Genomic DNA, 27,094 nt, shown 5'->3' on the forward strand with positions numbered 1-27,094 from the left:
CTACGTCAAAGTTGACGATGACAAGGAGAAGCTGGTACAGAGTCCGCTTGAACTGATCTTCGGAGAGACCAGACCCCGATGCAGTATGACACCAGAAGGTCCAACCCAAACCGCGTTAGCTGAATTCAGGATTATCGCAGAGCACATTGGCACTAGAGATTTAGTGCAAGAATTTCTGGCTTTCAAAATATTTCCAACTATGAAAGAATGGGCTATGCCGAAGCTTGAAAGAGAGAAGAAAGAGGGGGAGCTTGTCCGACTACCCTACCACTATAAGTTCAAAAAATATTTTAAGGCACCCTGCCAAGAATGGCTCGAAACAATCGAAATAATGAGTACTGAAATTCTTGGAAATTACTCTAAAAAAGAGGATCAGTTGATGACAGCAGCCTTCGGCACCCGGCCGAAGCGAAGGCTAAACAGAGTGCTTGATGTTATAGGCTTTGAATATCCTGATTATGGGCGATTGGGCGGAGATGCCGGAGTCCCGAAGAGAAAAAGAATTGCCAGTGCCGTTGACGAAGAAAGCACCAAATTGGCCAAAAAGAAAAAGGAAATTTCTAAAAAGCCGAGCCCTGAGCCGAAGGTAGCTGCTTCAAGAAAAAGAAAAACTGCATCTCCAGAACCAAAAACATTGGTCCGAGAGGAGGAAACTCCTGCGACACCTTCTGCTACCGAAGTAGAAGAGATTCTGAAGGTAATGACTGAACCCTTGCCTGTCAAGCTAAGTCCGCTGGCGCCGGAACTGACGAAGTTTTTTCAGAAGGACAAAGAAGCTTCGGCAGCAGAAAGTCCTGCAAAGCCGAAAAAACGAAGAATTATCCAAGTCGCAGATGTGATTCATCAGACACCGCCACCGGCGACGGTGTCAAAAATTGTCTTTGCCGAGACTGCTGAAGCCGAAGGTGCCGCAACCGAAGCTACCGGAGTGGAAACCACTAAAGCTGAAACCGCCGAAGTCGAAGGTACCGGGGCCAAAGCCGGGACCACCGAAGATTCGAACCTGGAAACCACACTTGAGGTTATTGACAATATACTTCTGAAAATGGCTGAAGAAGAAGCTGTTGTGGCTGCGGTAAACACGGCAACTGAAAAGGGGAAAGAGCCGATTGATGAAATTTCGGAGGAAGGAGATTTTAACTTTCAAGATTTGCTTGGACAAGAGTTAACAGACGCCAAAAAAGAAGAGTTGAAAAAATATGCCATATCTTGCGAATATAAATCAGGGGCTATGCTATTTGGTGGGGTCAACGAAGGGAAGCTAAGATGCCTTCGGAATCGCACCGAGGCCAAAATTGTTAGAACCCTCTCCAAAAGCGTTGGCCTGCCGAAGATAGAAGCAGACCTTTGTAGGTACCAGCGACATCATGTCGCCGGCAGCTTGCTCTATGCGAATTTTAAGGTAAAAATATTATTATTATTTTATTATTATTATTTTTATGTCTTTTTCTAACGAAGGTTGTTTTGGCAGAGTATATTATTAAGTAAAGTGCTAAAAATGCAACAAGATCTTGAAGAGGAGAAGAACAAAGCTATCATCAAAGATTTAGAAGAAAAAGTTGAAAATTACGAAGCTGTTATGAAGAAGAAGGACTTCGCCATTCAAGATCTTGAAATTATGGCTAAAGAACACGAAGGTGCTTTAGAGAAGAAAGACTTTATTATTCAGTCTATGGAAGGCTCCTTGGCTGAGATCCAAGCCGAAAATGACAGTTTAAAGAATGAACTACTCAAAAAGTCAGAAAAATATGAGCAAGAAAAGGAGAAGCTTGAAGCAAGTCTCAAGACTGAGGTCGAGAAAAATTCAAATTTGCAAAAATCATTGAAGGATCTCCAAGAGAAATGCCTAAATTTCGGCAGCCGATGCGTGCAGCGGCTGAAGGACGTATTTCACTCTATCGGAGCCAGTTCTGAAAAATTTTCACCTTCAGCCGAAAAACTGCCCAGCACCTTGGAACATATTGAAGGCGAGGTTGATGCTCTTGAAGAAGTTATTGGTGGGCATGCCGATTTCTGTGCCCTGGTAGCTTCTCGAGGCACAGCTGCCGCTTTTCTGAAGGCTGGCTGTACGCACGGAAAAATTGTGAATAGACCAAACTTCAGCTTGTAAGCAGCAGACTTGATTGATATCCCGAGCCTAGCCCGAAGCATTGGAAATAGATTTATGACCCAGATTTGGGTAAATGGCGGGCGAAGGATGGCTGCTGACGAAGCTCGAAGTCACCTTAAGCCGGTAAGAAACTTATATTTGTTACTTTTACCTTCTCCTTGAAATTTGCACCTTTCTTATTCTGCTCTTTAATATGTGCAGGATGACGGAGCTGAAGTATGACGAAGCTGAAGTATGACGGCCTGAAGCTTGATAGTTGCTATAATAGACTTTCCTACAAAAAATTCTGAAGGGATCTTTGTAATATAATTATACAAAAAACTTATGTAAATTTGTACATACCTTGTAATATATTTTGTCTCCTTTATCCGTGTACAATCTGCTTTGCTGTGGACGAAACTTCTCTTTTTGAGCCGAAGGCGAAAAACACCTTCCCTTCTTTTCGTACACAACGAAGCATGAAAAATTTTCTCTTTCTTCGAAATTTTTCCTCATTGCCGAAGCATCTGTTTTTTTTGTGTGGTATGATGATAATTCTATATATGTCTAAATGAATGTTTATGAATGCAAATGACATGATGTAATGTATTGTGCAAATGAATATCGAAACACATATTCAAAAACCATAATCATAGCCCTTCATCCCCTTGGGAATGATTCAAATCTTTTGGCCATTTACTTTTTGGCTTCACCGTTTACTTTTCGGTGTATCAGCGTTGACTTTTCGCTGTAAGCCTCCCTTAGGAGCTTCTTCGCCTTTTACTTTCAGCGGAATTAGCGTTTATTTTTCACTGTAAGCCTCCCTTAGGAGCTTCTTCGCCTTTTACTTTCGGCGGAATCAGTGTTTATTTTTCGTTGTAAGCTATGCATTCCCTTAGGAACGACTTTTGAGCTTCTCCCTGTTTTCTTTTCTTTTTTCCTTTGCATTTACATTTACATTTTTTGGGGGATATCACTCTTATAGAATTAAAATAAGGAAAATTACATGTTGTGGCCCCATTAAAAACCTTTCTCCCCCTTTGGAAAGGAAAAGGGTGCCACAGAAAAGAATAGAAAAAGAAAATTACATCAAGCTAAACATAATATCACCGAAGCTCATCCGCATTCCATGATCTAGGAATGTCGTTGCCGTCCATATCCTTCAATCTGTAGGAACCAGGTCTTGACGAAGATGCTACAAAAAGGGTCCTTTCCACTTCAGCTGTAATTTACCTACTGTTTTAGGGTTGGCTATTCTTCGAAGCACCAAGTGTCCTGGCTCAATGTTCTTCAGCCTAACCTTTCTGTCACGCCATTTTATTGTTTCAGCTTGATATTTGTTGATGTTTTCCACAGCTTGAAGCCTGATCCCTTCTATAGCATCTTTTTCCACAGAGTGATCAGCTTCAGCTTCGCCTTCTGCCGAAGCTACTGTTCTTATTGATCCTGCTTTGGCTTCTTCCGGGGTTATTGCTTCGTCACCAAACAATAGTTTGAATGGCGTAAAACCTGTTGATCTTGACACTGTTGTGTTATGGCTCCACACCACTTTGATTAATTCTTCTGGCCACTTTCCCCTGGGCTGATTGAAGATTAGCTTCATTATCCCTATCATTATGATCCCATTACCTCTTTCAACAAGTCCGTTTGACTCCGGATGTCGAACTGATGCAAAATGGATCTTCGTGCCAATTTGATCGCAAAATTCTCTGAAAGCTTCAGAATCAAACTGTGTCCCATTATCCACAGTAATGGCCTTCGGCACTCTGAAGCGACAAACAATATTTTGCCATAAAACCTTTTGAATAGTAACCGAAGTTATTGTAGCTAAAGGCTTCGCCTCAATCCACTTAGAAAAATATTCCACTGCCACTACAACATATCTTAAGTTCCCCTATGCTGGTGGTAATGGACCTAGCAAATCAAGGCCCCACCTTTGCAATGGCCAAGTGGGTTGTATTAATTGAGTTAAAGACGAAGGTTGTTTTTGATCTCTTGCACATTTCTGACAACCTTCGCACTTTTGAACTAAATCCGCTGCATCCGAAGCTGCCTTTGGCCAATAAAATCCTTGACGAAAAACTTTTCCGAGCAAAGGCCTAGATCCAATGTGGGATCCACACAGGCCTGCGTGTATTTCCTTCATCAATTCTATGCCTTCGGCTCTGGATAAACACTTGAGTAACGGGGAACATACCCCCCGCTTGTATAATTCCCCTTCTATAATGACATATGGTCGAGCTCTTGCTTCTATCCTCCTATTATAAGCTTCGTCATCTGAAAGAAAATTGCCCTGAAGGAAAGAGATGATCTCAGTTCTCCAATCTTCACTATAAACAGGGGATATGTTGAGGACTGCTCTTTCAAGAAGCTCGACAGAAGGTGCTTTTATTGTTTCGAAAAATACTTCCGAAGGTAAGGGCAGCCCCTGTGCTGCTGACTTGGCTAATAGATCAGCATATTCATTTTCTCCACGAGGAATATTTTTAACAGAGAATCCTTCGAAGGAAGCCTCAATCCTTCGAACTGTATCTAAATATTTTTCAAGCTTCGGATCTCTTGCTTTGTAGCTTTTGTCAATATGACCAGAAATAACTTGGGAATTGGTTTTAAGAATGGCCCTTCTGATTCCCATTGCCTTTAACTTCCGAAGACCCAAGAGCAGAGCTTCGTACTCAGCAATATTGTTTGTGCAACTAAAATCAAGTCTTGTCGCATAACAAGTTTTAACTTTGGAAGGTGAAACCAACACAACAGCTGCTCCTGCTCCGAAGGTTCCCCAAGACCCATCGCAAAACACTGTCCATACTTCGGCATCTTTATTCGTTTCTTCCTCTTGAGCCCCTGGCGTCCAGTCAGCAATAAAGTCTGCCAACGCTTTGGATTGAATCGAAGACCTATGCACATAATCAATACAAAATTCATTGAGCTCTGCAGCCCATTTTCCAATCCTTCCAGTAGCTTCTCGATTTCTCATGATGTCCTTCAATGGTTGTGAAGAAGGAACAATTATATTGTAGGCTTGAAAATAATGTTGAAGCTTCCTGGAGGCCATCAAAACAGCATACAGTACTTTCTCCAATTCCGTATAATTTTTCTTTGATAGACTAAGAACTTCTGATACGAAGTATATTGGGGCTTGCTTTTTGACTTGGCCTTGAAGCTTCTCCTGGACGAGTGCTGCACTTACCGCTGAGTGCGAAGCTGCCACATATAATAACAAAGGAGCCCCTGGCGCTGGTGGAGTTAGTGTTGTTAGGTCTATCAAATATTGCTTCAGCTCTTCGAAGGCTTTCTGCTGAACTGGTCCCCATTGAAAAACTTCAACTGATTTCAGTACTTCGAAAAATGGTAAGTTTCTCTCTGCTGATCTAGATATAAATCTGTTGAGAGATGCCAGTCTTCCTGTCAATCTTTGAGCCCCCTTCTTTGTACTTGGTGGCTCCATTCGAATGATAGCTTCGATTTTGTTTGGATTAGCTTCAATCCCTTTTGTTGAGACTAGACAACCAAGAAATTTCCCTTTCTTCACTCTGAAGACACATTTTTCTGGGTTCAACTTTAAACCAGCCTGTCTAAAATTAGCGAAGGTCTCCTGCAGATCAGCAATGTGATTATCTTGCTTCGTGCTTTTTACAATGATATCATCAACATAAGTTAGCACATTTCTGCCTATCTGGGAATGAAGAACCTTCGCTGTCATTCTGCTGAAGCTTCCTCCAGCATTCTTAAGCCCCTCAGGCATCCGAAGGTAACAATATGTTCCACTAGGGGTTATGAAGCTGGTTTTCGGTTCATCCTCTTCCTTCATCCAAATTTGGTGATAGCCTGAATAACAATCCAGCAGACTCATAAGCTCTGATGAAGCTGCTGCATCAACTAGGGAATCTATCCTTGGCAATGGAAACTCGTCCTTCGGACAGGCCTTATTGAGATCAGTAAAATCGATACACATTCTCCATTTACCATTGGCCTTCTTTACCATAATAGTGTTAGCCAACCATTCTGGGTATTTTACCTCTCTGATAACTCCGCACTGAGGAGTCTTTTCACTTCATTCCGAGCACCTTCGGCCTTGTCATTAGACATCTTCCGAAGCCTCTGCTTTCTAGGTCTGAAGGATGGATCGACATTGAGCGAGTGCTCAATAACATCCCTGTTAACTCCGCAAAGATCATTAGCTGACCAAGCAAAAACATCCTTATTGTTGAACAAAAACCTTATCAAGGTTTTCTCCTGTTCTTCGGACAGTTGAGATCCCAATAGCACCTTCTGTTCTGCTATGTCCTCACATAAGAGCATGGGCTTCGGCTGATCAGCCGAAGCAGCTTTTTCCCTTCTGAACTTGTATTGCTCACAAGTTTCAGCTCCATCTATATTATGGATTGCTTTTGAGTCTGTCCAATTTCCTTCGGCCCTTCTGGCAGCTTCCTGACTTCCATGAATAGCAATGGGCCCTTGGTCCGAAGGTATCTTCATGCAAAGATAAGCTGGATGAAGAATTGCTTCGAAGGCATTGAGAGTACCACGACCAATGATTGCATTGTAAGGGTATTCCATGTCAACAATATCAAACACAACTTGTTCAGTCCTTGTGTTGTTGATAAATCCGAAGATCACTGACATTGTGATTTTGCCGAGTGCTACAATCTGCCTTCCTCCGAAGCCACAAAGGGGATATGTGGCATCATGAATTTTGTCTTCAGGCTCTTGCATCTGTCTGAAGGCCTTAGCAAATATGATATCAGCTGCGCTGCCTGTATCAACCAAAACATTATGGACCAGAAATCCTTTGATCACACAAGAGATAACCATAGCATCGTTGTGTGGGTAATCCTTGAGTTGAAGATCCTCTTGGGAGAAGGTAATTGGAATGTGAGACCATCTTGACTTGATGAAGGGTCCCTGCACCCCGACATGTTGTACCCTTCTCTGTGCCTCCTTCTTCTGCTTCTTGTTAGCTGGCTCTGAGCATGAACCGCCTGTTATCGGGAGTACCAGCTTCGGAGCCGAAGTAGCTCCAGCTTGATTGTTGAACGAAGCCATCAGCTCAAAAAAGTGGAAGTGAGTTCACCGGAGGTGGGCGCCAATGTTGGGGACTTGTTCTCAAATGCTTTGAATTAAGAACAAGGCAACATAAAATGTTAAATATCAATGCCCTTCGTCCGTCGAAGCATTATCTCCACAAGGATTTAATGAACTTCGGACGAAGGTCATGAGCATAATATTACGAAGGTTTCACCTTCGTAATTAAACTTATAAAGATAATACAAATTAAGTAAAGTAAAACATGAAACATTAAAGATAAATAAATTGAAAATAAATGACATTACTCACATATTTTATTATATGAATTTAAGATATTTGAATACAACGTTTAGGTACATTTATACCTTTTCCTTGACAAACAATAATTCCCGAGTGATGCGTTAGTAATTACAGGAAATGCGTGAACAGTAAAGGAATACTGTTCACTATTTATAGGCACAGGACACAGCCTGTGAGGAATTACAATCATGCCCTTCATAAAAGTTTACAACAATGACTCAGACCCTTATGGACTAAAAGGTCATTCTATCTTTAAGTCGGTTCGACCCTTCATCTTCGGATATGCTGTAATACCGAAGCTTCATGAATGGTGCCGAAGCTGTTTCTTTCTGCAGGACCTTCGGCGACGAAGCATGGTCCCAACACCCATGAACAGCAATGGGCCCTTGTTCCGAAGGTATCTTCATGCATAGATATGCTGGATGAAGTATTGCTTCAAAAGCATTAAGTGTCCCACGATCAATGATTGCATTGTAGGGGTACTCCATGTCAACAATGTCAAACACAACCTGTTCAGTCCTTGTGTTGTGAACAAAACTGAAGGTTACCGGCATTGTGATTTTGCCAAGTGCTACAATTTGCTTTCCTCCGAAGCCACATAGAGGATGTGTAGCATCATGGATCTTGTCCTCTGGTTCTTGCATCTGTCTGAAAGCCTTAGCAAATATGATATCTGCTGCACTGCCTATATCAACTAGAACATTATGTACCAAGAATCCCTAAATGACACAAGATATAATCATAGCATCATTATGAGGGTAATCTTTGAGCTGAAGGTCCTCCAGGAGAAGGTGATTGGGATGTGGGACCATTTTGACTTGATGAAGGCTCCCTGCACCCCGGCATGCTGCACCCTTCTCTGTGCTTCCTTCTTCTGCTTCTTGTTAGCCGGCTCTGAACCTGAGTCGCCTGTTATTGGGAGCACCAGCAGCTTCGTAGCCGAAGATGCTTTGGCTTGGTTGTTGAACGAAGCCATCAGCTCAATCAGTGGAAGTGAGTTCACCGGAGGTGGGCGCCAATGTTGGGGACTTGTTCTCAAATGCTATGAATTAAGAACAAGGCAACACAAAATGTTAAAGGTTAAGGCCCCTCGTTTTTCGAAGCATTATTTCCCTTAGGACATAATGATCTTCAGACGAAGGTCAAGAAAGACATACCTTCATGATTGCAATTTAAATTAATGAAAGGAGAAGCATGTAAAACACAGAAGATAACATGAATGATTATATAATATTATTAGTTCATCTTCTATTATATTATCATTAATAAATAGAAATAATACAAAATTACTTTTGTACTTTGGCTTGACAGAAGGAAAGAGTACAAGCGTAATGCACAAGCGAGTACCAATCAGCGTGAACAGTACGGGGGTACTGTTCATCTATTTATAGGCACAGGGCGCAACATGTGTGGATTTACATTTGTGTCCTTTACAACCGGTTACAATCATAACACAAATTATCATGGCCCAATTGGTCTTTTCATCTTTAAGTCGATGCATCTGAAGGTACACTACGAAGCTCCCTGATTGGTAGCTTCGGCACCGCTTCTGTTTTGATCTTCCGAAGGTGTTTCTTCTCACAGGACCTTCGGCGACGAAGCAGACCCCAACAACATTGTTGAAAACTTAAGGATTGACTAGTCTGTATTTACTTATCCTTGTTTACCTTTTGGGTTATCATGGTTAGCCTTATGCTATTGCTTTAACTTAATCAATGAACATGATGTGAATATTTATGATACAATGATGTTATCCCGATGATGTTCTTGTGATACTTTAGGGTACTCAGGCCATTTTCCTGAGTACTTCTCCGTAAGGACCTGTTTGGGGCGTGATAACCCGGGATAACAGTGCAACCATGAGGGTGGAATGGGACACCCTTAGCTGATTAATTAGAGGAACTAGAGGAGTAGTTGGCTTCGCCGTAGGGCCGTTAATGGGGTCCAGGCATAGTACTTGCTCTGCCGAGGCTGGTGGCAGAGGTTCTCGATTTGGTTTTGTTATTCACCCTTCCTTTGGGGAATGTACTGTGTTTATCAAATTGGAGAAACCTAACAGGCGGCTATGACCTCTGGGCAATCTTTGTAAAGGCTACGTAGTGAGACCCTGCTAGGTCACCTTGGTAGTGATCAATGGGGAGGCTAGAACCCCGGGCAGAATGGGAATCACGACTTGTGGGTAAAGTGTGCGACCTCTGCAGAGTGTTATAAACTTGTATATCAGCCGTGCTCACGGTTAAGAGCGGCCTTGGATCCTCTTTGATTAGAAGAACTTTGGTTACTTCTTATAATGATGATTAATGATGATGGTATAAATATAATCTCAGGTATTTCCTATTTTGGTAATAACTGGGTTTATTACTAAAACTTGGCTCTACTAGTAGTAATAAATACTTGACCAACTAAAAGCAACTGCTTAGCATTAACTCCACATACAACTAGTCCACTTTAGCCAAACGAGATATTTGCTGAGTACATTGATGTGTACTCACCCTTGCTTTACAAAACACCCACCCCATGTTGTCCCCACTGTACTCAGTGCTTAGGAGGAGATCCTGGCAACATGGAGGACTTTGAGGAGTTTTAGAACTACGATGAGTTCTAGTTATTTTAGTGGCAAACCCCCAGTCAGCTACCTGTGAAGCCTTGTCTTCTACGTTTCGTATTTCCGCACTTTGATGTTAATGACTATGTTATAGACTCAATGGATGTCTTGGACATCTTGTTGTAATAAAGTACTTTTTTGCTATTTACTTTGAGCATTGTGTGATGATGTCCAATTATGTAATCGTTGTGTACGTGAGTTTCTGATCCTGTCACGTACATTGTTCGCATTCGGTTTACCTTCCAAAACCGGGTGTGGCATAAGTGGTATCAAAACCTTGCTGACTGTAGGACCGCTAACCTAGACTAGAATGGTCGTCCTAAGGACTATAGACCCCTACTCTTATCTTGACCCTAGTATCCTTTCAAAAGTTGGTCATCTTGACCAATTCTATGTTATTTACTTATCTCACAAAATTTTGTCTCACTTTTCTTTCTGTTTACTTTCTGGTCTTATAGTTCTACTCTCACTCTTGTGCTTACGATGTTTTTGTAAATGGCTCGTATTAGAGGCACTGCACGTAAGTCAATGATCCCCTTTTTGCCTTCTCGCCTGACGGAGCGCCCACTGCGTCGCATAGTGCCAAGTCAGTCCAGTCACCTGGAGAGACTGCATCGTCGCCTGCATGAGGAGCAGGAGCACCGACGCCAGGAGCAGGAGCAGGACCAGGAGCAGGACCAGCAAGACTCTTCCCCCTCGCTTCAGCAGGAGGTGTAGTTTGGAAGGCAGCCTTCCCTGCACCTCAGCTAGAGATGCCCCCCTACGTCACCACAGGGTATCCCGGCTACTGGAGGAGACCCTGACGAAGACGGAGATGACGATGATGCTGGTGGCATCTAGAGCCACAACACAAATCTCTCAGAGGAGCAGGAGCTGGAGGGATGGATCGCTAGACCCATCACTCGTGACGTCGCTCGCGGGTGTCACTTCCACGACGCTCTCGACACCTTGTTGCGTCGGGGCTTCGACCGACACACTTGGTCTATCGAGTACCGTTGTGTAGTCTACCAGCCTCGTCGCAGGTTATACCTAGACCAGTGGGAGGCTACATGTTTGGTGCGTCGTCCGGACAATGATCTCCGGGGTGCAGAGGCCTTCTTAGAGCACTATTTGATCACTGAGAGGGATACTGCCGAGGCAGGCATGTAAGATGCAGCACGACGTGCACTTTCGCAGTACTGCTTGTTGTTCAGCGGGGTAGCTGATGGCCTTGACATGAAGTATTACCCTCGTCGTTCGACCGGTAGTGTTGGAGGTCTGATTGTCTCGCCTGTTGGTGAAGGCAATCCCAAGCTAAACATCATGGTCAACCTGGCCGCCGTGCTCCACACTGAGCTGGACCACGCCCTTGATGAGTTGGGCAAGGTTTGAGCCGAGGTTGTGGAATTGTGTGCTGAGTGCGCAACACGCCACTATCTGGATGGTGGTTCTCCCGCCTCTATCGGGATTCAGCACCCTTACCGTTCACCGCCCCATGGTCGCTTCGACTATGGTACCCCTGACTGTAGGACTCGGATAGATTTGGATCCATAGATCGACGGAGTCAGAGTCTGTAATAATGCTTAATCCAATATCCTAGTCTTTGTCAGTCTTAGTTAGAGTTAGTTTGCTTATCATATGTTGGGATGCTTGTCGTGATGAACATGTAATGAAATTGGATCTTTGTAATGATTGTCACCAAGGTATGGGTATCCCCTGCAACTTGGTGTAGTTATTAATAAAGTTAGTTATTTAGTTGGGTAATCCCTTTGATTCCACTTTCCTCTTTATCTGAGAAGTTGTCAGTGAAGATTATTAATTGTTCAGTGCTATGAAGATTTCCATATATCTTTTCTTATGCTGAAAGACTGCAGAGTCAGATCTGATATGTGTGTTTGCTTTCTACAGATGTCTGAGAACAGGCACAGAGGTGCAAGGCGTGCTCAGCCGGGACAGCAGGCACCCTAGGAGGAGACAGCTCAGCAGCAGCAGTTTCCACCACCACCCCCAATGACAGTTGAGCAGATGTTCATGGTACAAACTGATAGAGCTCGAGTGCCCAATCTTTCGGTGAGTGGAGATAATTCCAATTTGGTGGAAGTAGACCCTCACGATCCGACTACGACGAGCGAACCCGAAGCGCCAATGCAATCGCTGAACCAACTCCCAATGGTTACCGACCTTGCTGATGCGAGATCGGCCTGATCACGAAGATCGTTTCCTGTGCGCAATCAAAGAACGAACAAGAAAAAAGATGCGAGCAATCTTAATATCACTCGAGGTGGAGTTCTGAATCACAGAGGACAACACGTATTTGTGCGTGTTCTGACGTAGCTAAAGCTAGATGTAAAACAAAACTCAAGTTCTACATGAAACAGGTCTCTAACTAAATAGAGGAGAGGCGTGAATAGTAGGGCCGGCGCTACAGTACCACGGTTACTGTTCACGACTTCCCTAGGCGCCCCATCCGGGCCTTCTTGTTGGGCCATCTTCTAATCTTCTGGGCCTTCGTTCTTTAACAGCATGATGTAGTTCAATTCTCTTGCACGGGCCCGAGTCACAGGCCTAGGTGGAAGGGGTGGCGCCTGGACTGGGGAAGGTGCTGCTGGTGTAGATGTACTCGTGTTGGTGTTGATGTCCTCATCATCCTCCCCTTCTTGAACTGAAGTCGTCCTCGACGGCAACTCCTCATCTTCTACCGCATACGGTTTCAAATCTGCAACATTAAAACTAGTGGAAACACCAAACTCCGTAGGCAGGTCAAGGATATAAGCATTAGCATTAATCTTGGTTAGTATCTTAAAAGGACCAGCAGCACGAGGCATCAATTTAGAACGGCGCAAAGTAGGAAAACGATCCTTTCTCAAATGCAACCAAACCATATCACCAGGTTCAAAAGTAACTAGTTTCCGGCCTTTACTACCAGTAATATGATATTTAGCATTAGCAGCAGCAATGTTTTGTTGAGTTTGTTCATGGAGGTTAATCATTTGTTCAACATGTGCAACAACATCTATGTGTGGGGCGTCCACAGCATCAAGCGAAAACAAAGCAATATGCGCCCTAGGAATGTAACCACAAACAATTTGAAAAGGGCACATCTTTGTAGAAGAATGTGTTGCATGATTATAAGGAAACTCAACATGAGGCAAGCAATCCTCCCAACATTTCAAATTTTTGTCTAAAACAGCCCTAAGCATGGTAGACAAAGTTCGATTAACTACCTCAGTTTGACCATCAGCCTGAGGGTGACAAGTGGTGCTAAACAGCAATTTAGTTCCCAATTTATTCCACAGAGATCTCCAAAAATGACTGAGAAACTTAGCATCATGATCCGAGACTATTGTATTGGGAATACCGTGCAAACGAATAATCTCTCTAAAAAACAATTCAGCAACATTGCTAGCATCATCAGTCTTATGACAAGGTATGAAATGAGCCATTTTGGAGAATCGATCAACAACCACAAAAATGCTATCCCTCCCCTTCTTAGTTCTAGGCAATCCCAAAACAAAATCCATCGAAATATCAATCCAAGGGGAAGTAGGAACAGGCAAAGGCATATACAAACCATGGTTGTTCAACCGTGACTTAGCTTTCTGACAAGTAGTGCAGCGTGCAATAAGGCGCTCAACATCAGCGCGCATCCGAGGCCAAAAGAAGTGGGCAGCCAACACCTCATGTGTCTTGTAGACGCCAAAGTGCCCCATGAGACCGCCTCCATGCGCTTCCTGTAACAACAAAAGACGAACCGAGCTAGCTGGAACACACAGCTTGTTAGCGCGAAACAGGAACCCATCCTGTATGTGAAATTTGCCCCATGGTTTCCCATTAATACATTGGCCGAAAGCATCTTTAAAATCAGCATCGTCAACATATTGATCTTTCATAGTGTGCAAACCAAAGATTTTAAAATCTAACTGTGACAGCATGGTATAGCGACGAGACAAAGCATCAGCAATAACATTGTCCTTCCCGTTCTTGTGTTTAATAATGTAAGGAAAGGACTCAATGAATTCTACCCATTTAGCATGATGACGGTTTAGATTTGTTTGGGTACGAATATGTTTTAAAGCCTCATGATCAGAATGAATTATGAACTCACGATGCCAAAGATAGTGCTGCCATGTATGCAAAGTGCGCACTAAAGCGTAAAGCTCCTTATCATAAGTAGAATATTTCAGACTAGCACCGCTTAATTTTTCACTAAAATAAGCAACTGGGTTTCCTTCTTGTAACAAAACAACATCTAGCCCAATACCGCTAGCATCGCATTCAAGCTCAAACACTTTATTAAAATCAGGCAATTGCAATAGGGGAGCTTGGGTTAACTTATCTTTCAAAGTGCCGAACGCTACCTCCTGTGAATCACTCCAAGCAAACAGCACATCTTTCTTTGTAAGGTCATGTAGAGGCGCTGCAATGGAGCTAAAATCACGAACAAATCTGCGGTAGAAACCGGCAAGTCCAAGAAAGCTCCGAATTTGTGTGACCGTCGTCGGTGTAGGCCACTCCCGAATGGCAGCAATCTTGCTGCTATCCACCTCAATGCCCTATGGAGTAACAACATAACCAAGAAACGAGACACGTCGTGTGCAAAAGATGCATTTTTCCAAGTTAGCAAATAACTGGGCAGCACGCAATGCATCAAAAACAGCACTTAAATGTTCCAAATGCTCTTTCTTAGATTTGATGTAAATAAGGATATCATCAAAATAAACAACCACAAACAATCCTATGAAGGTCCTCAGAACTTCATTCATCACTCACATAAAAGTGCTAGGAGCATTAGTCAATCCAAACGGCATAACCAACCATTCATATAAACCAAATTTTGTTTTAAAAGCCATTTTCCATTCATCACCTAGTTTCATTCTAATCTGGTGGTAACCACTACGCAAATCAATCTTAGTGAAAATAATGGCACCACTAAGCTCATCTAGCATATCATCAAGGCGTGGTATAGGATATCAATAACGAATAGTGATGTTATAAATAGCACGACAGTCTACACACATACGCCATGACCCATCTTTCTTGGGAACAAGTAACACAGGAACGGAGCAAGGGCTAAGAGACTCACGAATGTATCCCTTGTCAAGCAACGCCTGTACCTGGCGCTGAATCTCATTCGTCTCATCTGGATTTGTATGGTACGGTGCGCGGTTCGGAAGCTGTGCGCCGGGGATGAGGTCGATCTGGTGCTCAATGCCACGAAGCGGTGGGAGACCCGGTGGTAAGTCTTTGGGAAAGACATCAGCGTACTCCTACAAAAGGTTAGCAACCACAGGGGGAATAGCCAAAGATGGTGCATCATCAAGTGAAATGAGGACACTAGAGCATACAAGTGCATAGCATGGCAAATGAGCACCGTGTAGATCATCAAAATCAACACGTGTAGCAAGTAAAACAGGAGCCTTCAACTTGATTTCAGAAGGAACAGAGGGCGATGGAGCAAGTTGTTTAGCAGTTATAGCAGCTCGGGCAAGATCATCTTTAACGATTTGTTCAGGTGTCATTGGATGTATAATTATTTTCTGACCCTTAAAAATGAAAGAATAATGATTCGAACGACCATGATGCAAGCTATTAGTATCATATTGCCAAGGTCGACCAAGTAACAAAGAGCATGCTTCCATGGGAATAACATCACAATCAACAAAATCAGAATAAGCACCCATGGAGAAAGGAACACGCACGGAACGTGTGATTTTTATTTTACCACCATCATTAAGCCATTGAATGTGATATGGGTTTGGATGCTTACGAGTGGGTAACGACAACTTTTCGACCAGCATGGTACTCGCCAAATTGTTGCAACTGCCGCTGTCGATAATGATGCAAATTGACCGCTCCTGCACAACACCCTTTGTATGGAACAGAGTGTGTCGCTGATTCTTCTCGAGCAAAGCGACCTGTGTACTAAGAACACGCTGCACAACAAGACTTTCATACCTATCAGCATCGCCCGGGTTGACATGTACCTCCGCCTGAGCTGCATGATTAGTGGCAAGTAGTGCATGTTCAATTTCTTCAGAATCACTAGCGGAAGAGTACTCACCATCGTCACGAATGAGCAAAGTGCGCTTGTTTCGGCAGTCCCGAATCACATGGCCAAATCCTCTACAGCGATGACACCGAATATCCCGTGTACGACCTGTGTGTGGGGCAGTGCTGACTGGTTTGGTCGTCTTCTCGCGTGGAGTAGTGGTGGACGCGGATGGCGCAGGGGGAACTGGTGCTGAGGTGGATGTCGAGCTTCGTCCTGCAAAAGGGTTAGAATATGGCTTCAAGCGGCGTCTCTGCACTTCACGTTCAGCTTTGGAAGCATATTCAAATAAAGTAGTCATATCATAATATTCCTTATAATCAAGTATATCCTGGATTTTGCGGTTTAAACCACCACAAAAACGTGGCATAGCAGCGTCGTTGTCCTCCAATATCCCACAACGAATCATACCTTTTTGTAACTCCTAGAAATAGTCCTCAACAGATTGAGAACCTTGCTGAAAACGCTGCATTTTATTAAGCAAATCACGAGCATAATACGAAGGCACAAATCGATGTCGCATCGCAGCTTTCAACTGGTCCCAAGTGGTTGCAATGGCAGTGGGATGTTTTATTTTATACTCACGCCACCAAATTAAAGCAAAATTAGTAAATTCACTAATAGCAGCTTTAACCTGAGAATGTGCAGCAATATCATGGCATGAAATTTTTTGTTCAACCTCTAACTCCCAATCAAGATATGCAGCAGGATCATATTTGCCATTAAAAGGTGGAATTTTAAATTTAATCTTAGAAAAAAAGTCATTAGGGGGATGACGAACCACACGGCGTGCACGACCACGCCGATCTCCATCGTCCTGCTCAGTGTCACCGCCGTAGTCCTACTCCATCTTTGTGGTCAACGCATCAAGGCGTGCTAGGATGGTGTCGAGTGTGGTGCGAGTCGTCGTTTGAGCAAGGTCAAGCTGGTTGAAACGCTCGGTCATCGACGTGACCGTTGAATCAAGCCGTTCATGCATCGTCCTAATGTCAGCAACAAGTCCATCAAATTATCCCCTTACTTCCAGCAACTGGGCATCCACCGTGTCGTGTGCTCCTGTCATAGTTAGCGCAAACACCAAAACACCAAAAGGAGAAAAACCGACGACAACAGGGAAATGGTGGTGACAACTCGCTCAATGGAATGCTGTTATTAAGTTCTTATCCGTTCTTACCAAGCCACAGTGGTGAATTGCAACCAACAGGTGGAACCAATGAAAGATTGGATGAGCGATTGCCTGGAGAAACAGAAAACTTCTCGTCGTAGAAATATGTGGAGTTTTGGGTAGGCTGCACTCAAGTCAAGGATTAACACGATCAAACAATAATGCAAAGTTGAATTATAGTACAAAACACGAAACTATATTGATGGCCACAAGTGCAAAGGACGGATGGAACTAGCAGAATGTCAGTACCGTAAATATTATACTAGAGAGGCCAAAAAGGCACTAGTAGAAATCACAGGTGATTTTGTTTTTCTTTTTTATGATTTTTTGATATTTTTCTCAGCACAAGGAGCAACAAAATAGAAGCTACACGAAGTTTCACCTAAAACAGAGTTCAGATGTGGTCTACAGAAAATCAGGAAGTTCTCTGAAAAGCGTGCGAGAACTTTGACGAATTTTTTTTCTTTATTTCCTGAATTTTTTTGACAATTTTATCGAAACCAAACAGGCCTCAGAATGGTGTCAACAAGCTCCTGTAAAAATTTCAGATTTTTTGAACAACCGAGCGAAAAGTTATGCCCTGTTTAAGGAAGGAATATTTAAAACGACCGAGATGAGACAACCGCTTTGTATCCTTTGTCCTTCGTTTTCTTTTTTTTTGTTTCTGTTTTTTTTGATGTAACCGAAAGAGAAAAACAAGGAAGCGGCGTTGACTCGGTTTGTTTTTTTTTTGATGTAACCGAAGGAGAAAAATAAGGAAGCGACGTTGACTCGGTTTGTGGCGTGATCAAACGGAATATGGTGGCAGCGCGCTAGGGTTTGAATGGTGGAATAACACAATGCAACTAGCAACAAATGACGTGAAAGCACACAAGTTCAACAATGCAGATTATTGAAAGAAAATGCGAGGCTCAAAAGGGTGCTGCGATAAGGTCTAACCTAAATTTTTATGTGGTTTTATGGACTGTAGGAGAAAAAAAAACACTCGATAAACTCACCGATCAACCTGGAAATCTGATACCACTTGATAGAGCTGGAGTGCCCGATCTTTCGGTAAGTGGAGATAATTCCAATTTGGTGGAAGTAGACCCTCACGATCCGACAACGACGACCGAACCCGAAGCGCCAATGCAATCGCTGAACCAACTCCCAATGGTTACCGACCTTGCTGATGCAAGATCAGCCTGATCACGAAGATCGTTTCCTGTGCGCAATTGAAGAACGAACAAGAAAAAAGATGCGAGCAATCTTAATAACACTCGAGGTGGAGTTCTGAATCACAGAGGACATCACATATTTGTGCGTGTTCTGGGGTAGCTAAAGCTAGATGTAAAACAAAACTCAAGTTCTAAATGAAACAAGTCTCTGACTAAATAGAGGAGAGGCGTGAACAGTAGGGCCGGCGCTATAGTACCACGGTTACTGTTCACGACTTCCCTAGGCGCCCCATCCGGGCCTTCCTGTTGGGCCATCTTCTAATCTTCTGGGCCTTCATTCTTTAACAACATGATGTAGTTCAATTCTCTTGCATGGGCCCGAGTCACTGGCCCAGGTGGAAGGGGTGGCGCCTGGACTAGGGAAGGTGATGCTGGTGTAGATGTACTCGTGTTGGTGTTGATGTCCTCATCACAAACCCAAGTAGTCCAAGCAATTGGTCAGACCATAGCGGCAATGCAGCAGGTGCAGCAGTAGCCACCCCAACCTCAGCCTCAAGTGCAAGTTTATATGCCACAGGTGCCCAGAGACAAGTGGGCAGAACTCATGAGGGGCCAACCCCCTGTCTTTGTCCATTCTGCTGATCCCATGGACGCCGAGGATTGGCTGCATACTATGGAGCACGAGTTGCACACTGCCTAGTGCAACGATCGCGAAAAAGTTCTGTATGGTCCCCGTCTGCTAAGGGGAGCAGCACAGTCCTGGTGGGAGTCTTATCTCGCCACCCATGCCGACCCTGAAGCCATCACCTCGGAGGAGTTCAGGGACAACTTCCGTCGTTACCATGTGCCTGAAGGACTGATGATAGTAAGGAAGGAGGAGTTTCTAGCTTTAAAGCAAGGTCCCCTATCTGTTAGTGAGTACAGGGATAAGTTTCTGCAGTTGTCATGCTATGCCCCAGAAGATGTCAGCACGGATGCTAAGAGGCAGTACCGTTTTTTGAGAGGATTGGTTGACCCCCTTCACTACCAGTTGATGAACCACACTTTCCCCAACTTCCAGCACTTGATCGACAGAGCAATCATGACCGAAAGGAAGCATCGAGAAATGGAGGACAGGAAACGCAAGATTGGTGGATCTCAGGTCAGGAGTAGCATCCGTCCCCGCTACTCAGGCAACCCACCCTAGCAATTCAAGCAAGGTCACCCTCAAGGTCACTAGCATCAGCATCAGCACCAGCACCAGTACTAGTACCAGAGGAAGTTTCCTCACCAGCAACACAATAGTATCGTCAAAGCAACCAACAGGGAGGAAATTAGTACCAGCGTCAGAACAACTAGGCAACTCGTCTTACTACCCCAGCAACCAACCAGAACAACCAAGCAGCTCCAGCGCAAGGAGGAGGCCGCACATGTTTCCATTGTGAGGAACAAGGCCATTAGACGAATCATTGCCCAAAGAAAGCAGCCCAGTAGTCGCCAGCATTCAATACCCCAGCAAGACAAGGAGCACCACAACAAGCACCAGTAGGTCGTGGTCAGGCTTACAACCGTGGAAAGGTGAACCATCTAGAGGCCGAAGCAATCCAGGATGCTCAGGACATGGCAGTAGGTATGTTTCCAGTCGAATCCCATCCAGCAAAAGTATTATTTGACACTAGGGCCATGATGAAGACATCAACACCAACACGAGTACATCTACACCAGCAGCACCTTCTCCAGCCCAGGCACCATCTTGCCCAGTCCAGCGCCACCCCTTCCACCTGGGTCAGTGACTCGGGCCCATGCAAGAGAATTGAACTACATCATGCTGTTAAAGAACGAAAGCCCAGAAGATTAGAAGATGGCCCAACAGGAAGGCCCGGATGGGGCACCTAGGGAAGTCGTGAACAGTAACCGCGGTACTGTAGCGCCGGCCCTACTGTTCACGCCTCACCTCTATTTAGTCAGAGTCCTGTTTCATTTAGAACTTGAGTTTTGTTTTACATCTAGCTTTAGCTACCCCAGAACACGCACAAATACGTGCTGTCCTCTGTGATTCAGAACTCCACCTCGAGTGATATTAAGATTGCTCGCATCTTTTTCTTGTTCGTTCTTCGATTGCGCACAGGAAATGATCTTTGTGATCAGGCCGATCTCGCATCAGAAAGGTCGGTAACCATTGGGAGTTGGTTCAGCGATTGCATTGGCGCTTCGGGTTCGCTCGTTGTAGTCGGATCATGAGGGTCTATTTCCACCAAATCAGAATTATCTCCACTCACCGAAAGATCGGGCACTCCAGCTCTATCAAGTGGTATCAGATTTCCAGGTTGATCGGTGAGTTTATCGAGTGTTTTTTCTCCTACATTCCACAAAACCACATAAAAATTTAGGTTAGACCTTATCCCAGCACCCTTTTGAGCCTCACACTTTCTTTCAATAATCTGCATTGTTGAATTTGTGTGCTTTCACGTCATTTGTTGCTGGTTGCATTGTGTTATTCCACCATTCAAACCCTAGCGCGTCGCCACCATATTCCGTTTGATCACGCCACTAACCGAGTCAACGCCTCTTCCTTATTTTTCTCCTTCGGTTACGTAAAAAAACAGAAAAAAACAAACCGAGTCAATGCCGCTTCCTTGTTTTTCTCCTTCGGTCACGTCAAAAAAAAAACAGAAACAAAAAAAGAAAACGAAGGAGAAAGGATACAAAGCGGTTGTCTCATTTCGGTCGTTTTAAACATACCTTCCTTAAACCGGGCATAACTTTTCGCTCGGTTGTTAAAAAAATATAATTTTTTACAAGAGCTTGTTGACACCATTCTGAGGCCTGTTTGGTTTCGATAAAATTGTCAAAAAAATTCAGGAAAATAAAGAAAAAAATTCGTCAAAGTTTTTGCACGCTTTTCAGAGAACTTCCTGATTTTCTGTAGACCACATCTGAACTCTGTTTTAGGTGAAACTTCATGTAGCTCCTATTTTGTTGCTCCTTGTACTGAAAAAATATCAAAAAATCATACAAAAAAGAAAAACAAAATCACCTGTGATTCCTACTAGTGCCTTTTTGGCCTCGCTAGTACAATATTTACGGTACTGCCATTCTGCTAGTTCCATCCGTCCTTTGCACTTGTGGCCAGCAATATAGTTTCGTGTTTTGCACTATAATTCAACTTTGCATTATTGTTTGATTGTGCTAATCATTGACTTGAGTGCAGCCTACCCAAAACTCCACATATTTCTATGACGAGAAGGTTTCTGTTTCTCCAGGCAATCGCTCATCCAATCTTTCACCGGTTCCACTTGTTGGTTGCAGTTCACCACTAGGGCTTGGTAAGAACGGATAAGAACTTGATAACAGCATTCCATTGAGCGAGTTGTCACCACCATTTCCCTGTTGTCATCGGTTTTTCTCCTTTTGGTGTTTTGGTGTTTGCGCTAACTATGGCAGGAGCACACGACATGGTGGATGCCCAGTTGCTGGAAGTAAGGGGACAAGTTGATGGACTTGCTGCTGACATTAGGACGATGCATGAACGACTTGATTCAACGGTCACTTCGACGACCGAGCATTTCAACCAGCTTGACCTTGCTCAAACAGCAACTCGCACCACACTCGACACCATCCTGGCACGCCTTGATGCGTTGACCACAAAGATGGAGCAGGACTACGGCGGTGACACTGAGCAGGACGATGGAGATCGCCGTGGTCGTGCACGCCGTGTGGTTCATCATCCCCCTAATGACTTATTTTCTAAGATTAAATTTAAAATTCCACCTTTTAATGGCAAATATGATCCTGCTGCATATCTTGATTGGGAGTTAGAGGTTGAACAAAAATTTTCATGCCATGATATTGCTGCACATTCTCAGGTTAAAGCTGCTATTAGTGAATTTACTGATTTTGCTTTAATTTGGTGGCGTGAGTATAAAATAAAACATCCCACTGCCATTCCAACCACTTGGGATCAGTTGAAAGCTGTGATGCGACATCGATTTGTGCCTTCGTATTATGCTCGTGATTTGCTTAATAAAATGCAGCATTTTCAGCAAGGTTCTCAATCTGTTGAGCACTATTTCTAGGAGTTACAAAAAGGTATGATTCGTTGTGGGATATTGGAGGACAACGACGCTGCTATGGCACGTTTTCGTGGTGGTTTAAACCGTGAAATCCAGGATATACTTGATTATAAGGAATATTATGATATGACTACTTTATTTGAATATGCTTGCAAAGCTGAACGTGAAGTGCAGGGATGCCGCTCGAAGCCATAATCTAACCCTTTTGCAGGACGAAGCTCGACATCCACCTCAGCACCAGTTCCCCCTGCGCCATCCACGTCCACCACTACTCCACGCGAGAAGACGACCAAACCAGCCAGCACTGCCCCACCCACAGGTCGTACACGGGATATTCAGTGTCATCGTTGTAGAGGATTTGGCCATGTGATTCGGGACTGCCCAAACAAGCACACTTTGCTCATTCGTGATGATGGTGAGTACTCTTCCGCTAGTGATTCTGAAGAAATTGAACATGCACTACTTGCCACTGACCATGCAGCTCAGGCGGAGGTACATGTCAACCCGAGCGACGCTGATAGGTATGAAAGTCTTGTTGTGCAGCGTGTTCTTAGTACACAGGTCGCTTTGCCCGAGAAGAATCAGCGACACACTCTGTTCCATACAAAGGGTGTTGTGCAGGAGCGGTCAATTCGCATCATTATCGACAGCGGCAGTTGCAACAATTTGGCGAGTACCATGCTGGTCGAAAAGTTGTCGTTACCCACTCGTAAGCATCCAAACCCATATCACATTCAATGGCTTAATGATGGTGGTAAAATAAAAATCACACGTTCCGTGCGTGTTCCTTTCTCCATGGGTGCTTATTCTGATTTTGTTGATTGTGATGTTATTCCCATGGAAGCATGCTCTTTGTTACTTGGTCGACCTTGGCAATATGATACTGATAGCTTGCATCATGGTCGTTCGAATCATTATTCTTTCATTTTTAAGGGTCAGAAAATAATTATACATCCAATGACACCTGAACAAATTGTTAAAGATGATCTTGCCGGAGCTGCTATAAATGCTAAACAACTTGATCCATCGCCCTCTGTTCCTTCTGAAATCAAGTTGAAGGCTCCTGTTTTACTTGCTACACGTGCTGATTTTGATGATCTACACGGTGCTCATTTGCCATGCTATGCACTTGTATGCACTAGTGTCCTCATTTCACTTGATGATGCACCATCTTTGGCTATTCCCCCTGTGGTTGCTAACCTTTTGTAGGAGTACGCTGATGTCTTTCCCAAAGACTTACCACCGAGTCTCCCACCGCTTCGTGGCATTGAGCACCAGATCGACCTCATCCCCGGTGCACAGCTTCCGAACCGCGCACCGTACCGTACAAATCCGGATGAGACGAAGGAGATTCAGCGCCAGGTACAAGCGTTGCTTGATAAGGGATACATTCGTGAGTCTCTTAGCCCTTGCTCTGTTCCTGTGTTACTTGTTCCCAAGAAAGATGGGTCATGGCGTATGTGTGTAGAATGTCGTGCTATTAATAACATCACTATTCGTTATCGATATCCTATACCACATCTTGATGATATGCTAGATGAGCTTAGTGGTGCCATTATTTTTACTAAGATTGATTTGCGTCGTGGTTACCACCAGATTAGAATGAAACTGGGTGATGAATGGAAAACGACTTTTAAAACGAAATTTGGTTTATATGAATGGTTGGTTATGCCGTTTGGATTGACTAATGCTCCCAGCACTTTTATGCGAGTGATGAATGAAGTTCTGAGGCCCTTCATAGGATTGTTTGTGGTTGTTTATTTTGATGATATCCTTATTTACAACAAATCTAAGGAAGAGCATTTGGAACATTTAAGTGCTGTTTTTGATGCATTGCGTGCTGCCCAGTTATTTGCTAACATGGAAAAATGCATCTTTTGCACACGACGTGTCTCGTTTCTTGGTTATGTTGTTACTCCACAGGGCATTGAGGTGGCTAGCAGCAAGATTGCTGCCATTCGGGAGTGGCCTACACCGACGACGGTAACACAAATTCGGATCTTTCTTGGACTTGCCGGTTTCTACCGCAGATTTGTTCGTGATTTTAGCTCCATTGCAGCGCCTCTACATGAGCTTACAAAGAAAGATGTGCCATTTGCTTGGAGTGATTCGCAGGAGGTAGCGTTCAACACTTTGAAAGATAAGTTAACCCAAGCTCCCCTATTGCAATTGCCTGATTTTAATAAAGTGTTTGAGCTTGAATGCGATGCTAGCGGTATTGGGCTAGGTGCTGTTTTGTTACAAGAAGGAAAACCAGTTGCTTATTTTAGTGAAAAATTAAGCGGTGCTAGTCTGAAATATTCTACTTATGATAAGGAGCTTTACGCTTTAGTGCGCACTTTGCATACATGGCAGCACTATCTTTGGCATCGTGAGTTCATAATTCATTCTGATCATGAGGCTTTAAAACATATTCATACCCAAACAAATCTGAACCGTCGTCATGCTAAATGGGTAGAATTCATTGAGTCTTTTCCTTAAATTATTAAACACAAGAACGGGAAGGACAATGTTATTGTTGATGTTTGTCTCGTCGCTATACCATGCTGTCACAGTTAGATTTTAAAATCTTTGGTTTGCACACTGTGAAAAATCAATATGTTGACGATGCTGATTTTAAAGATGCTTTCAGCCATTGTATTAATGGGAAACCAGGGGGCAAATTTCACATACAGGATGGGTTCCTGTTTCGCGCTAACAAGCTGTGTGTTCCAGCTAGCTCGGTTCGTCTTTTGTTGTTAAAGGAAGCTCATGGAGGCGGTCTCATGGGGCACTTTGGCGTCTACAAGACACATGAGCTGCCCACTTCTTTTGGCCTTGGATGCACGCTGATGTTGAGCGCCTTGTTGCACGCTGCACTACTTGTCAGAAAGCTAAGTCACGGTTGAACAACCATGGTTTGTATATGCCTTTGCCTGTTCCTACTTCCCCTTGGATTGATATTTCGATGGATTTTGTTTTGGGATTGCCTAGAACTAAGAAGGAGAGGGATAGCATTTTTGTGGTTGTTGATCGATTCTCCAAAATGGCTCATTTCATACCTTGTCATAAGACTGATGATGCTAGCAATGTTGCTGAATTGGTTTTTAGAGAGATTATTCATTTGCACGGTATTCCCAATACAATAGTCTCGGATCGTGATGCTATGTTTCTCAGTCATTTTTAGAGATCTCTGTGGAATAAATTGGGAACTAAATTGTTGTTTAGCACCACTTGTCACCCTCAGACTGATGGTCAAACTGAGGTAGTTAATCGAACTTTGTCTACCATGCTTAGGGCTATTTTATACAAAAAATTAAACGTTGGGAGGATTGCTTGCCTCATGTTGAGTTTGCTTATAATCATGCAACACATTCTTCTACAAAGATGTGCCCTTTTCAAATTGTTTATGGTTACATTCCTAGGGCGCCTATTGCTTTGTTTTCTCTTGATGCTGCGGACGCCCCACACATAGATGTTGTTGCACATGTTGAACAAATAATTAACCTCCATGAACAAACTCAACAAAACATTGTTGCTGCTAATGCTAAATATCAGATTACTGGTAGTAAAGGCCGGAAACTAGTTACTTTTGAACCTGGTGATATGGTTTGGTTGCATTTGAGAAATGATCGTTCTCCTACTTTGCGCCGTTCTAAATTGATGCCTCGTGCTGCTGGTCCTTTTAAGATACTAACCAAGATTAATGCTAATGCTTATATCCTTGACCTGCCTCCGGAGTTTGGTGTTTCCACTAGTTTTAATGTTGCAGATTTGAAACCGTATGTGGGAGAAGATGAGGAGTTGCAGTCGAGGATGACATCAGTTCAAGAAGGGGAGGATGATGAGGACATCAACACCAACACGAGTACATCTACACCAGCAGCACCTTCTCCAGCCCAGGCACCATCTTCCCCAGTCCAGGCGCCACCCCTTCCACCTGGGCCAGTGACTCGGGCCTGTGCAAGAGAATGGAACTACATCATGTTGTTAAAGAACGAAGGCCCAGAAGATTAGAAGATGGCCCAACAGGAAGGCCCGGATGGGGCGCCTAGGGAAGTCATGAACAGTAACCGCGACACTGTAGCGCCGGTCCTACTGTTCACGCCTCTCCTCTATTTAGTCAGAGTCCTGTTTCATTTAGAACTTGAGTTTTGTTTTACATCTAGCTTTAGCTACCCCAGAACACGCACAAATATGTGTTGTCCTCTGTGATTCAGAACTCCACCTCGAGTGATATTAAGATTGCTCGCATCTTTTTCTTGTTCGTTCTTCGATTGCGCACAGCAAACGATCTTCATGATCAGGCCGATCTCGCATCAGCAAGGTCGGTAACCATTGGGAGTTGGTTCAGCGATTGCATTGGCGCTTCGGGTTCGCTCGTCGTAGTCAGATCGTGAGGGTCTACTTCCACCAAATCGGAATTATCTCCACTCACCGAAAGATCGGGCACTCCAGCTCTTTCAGGCCACGCATTCTTTTGTTTTGACATCTTGGGTAGAAGCACATAACATCCCCATAGAACCAATGATTCCACCATTAAGAGTTAATTCAGTTGGGGGAAAAGTTCAGTCCGATAGGATTTGTCTGAATCTAAGGATTGAAATAAGGGGGATAGACTTCCCCGCTAACCTAGTAGTTGTTGGGGGCCTTCGTTTTCCGAAGGTCCTCAAAAACACGACTAACATGTC

The sequence above is a fragment of the Zea mays genome, chromosome 1 (assembly GCF_902167145.1).
Source record: "Zea mays cultivar B73 chromosome 1, Zm-B73-REFERENCE-NAM-5.0, whole genome shotgun sequence".
NCBI classification, from domain to species: domain Eukaryota; kingdom Viridiplantae; phylum Streptophyta; class Magnoliopsida; order Poales; family Poaceae; genus Zea; species Zea mays.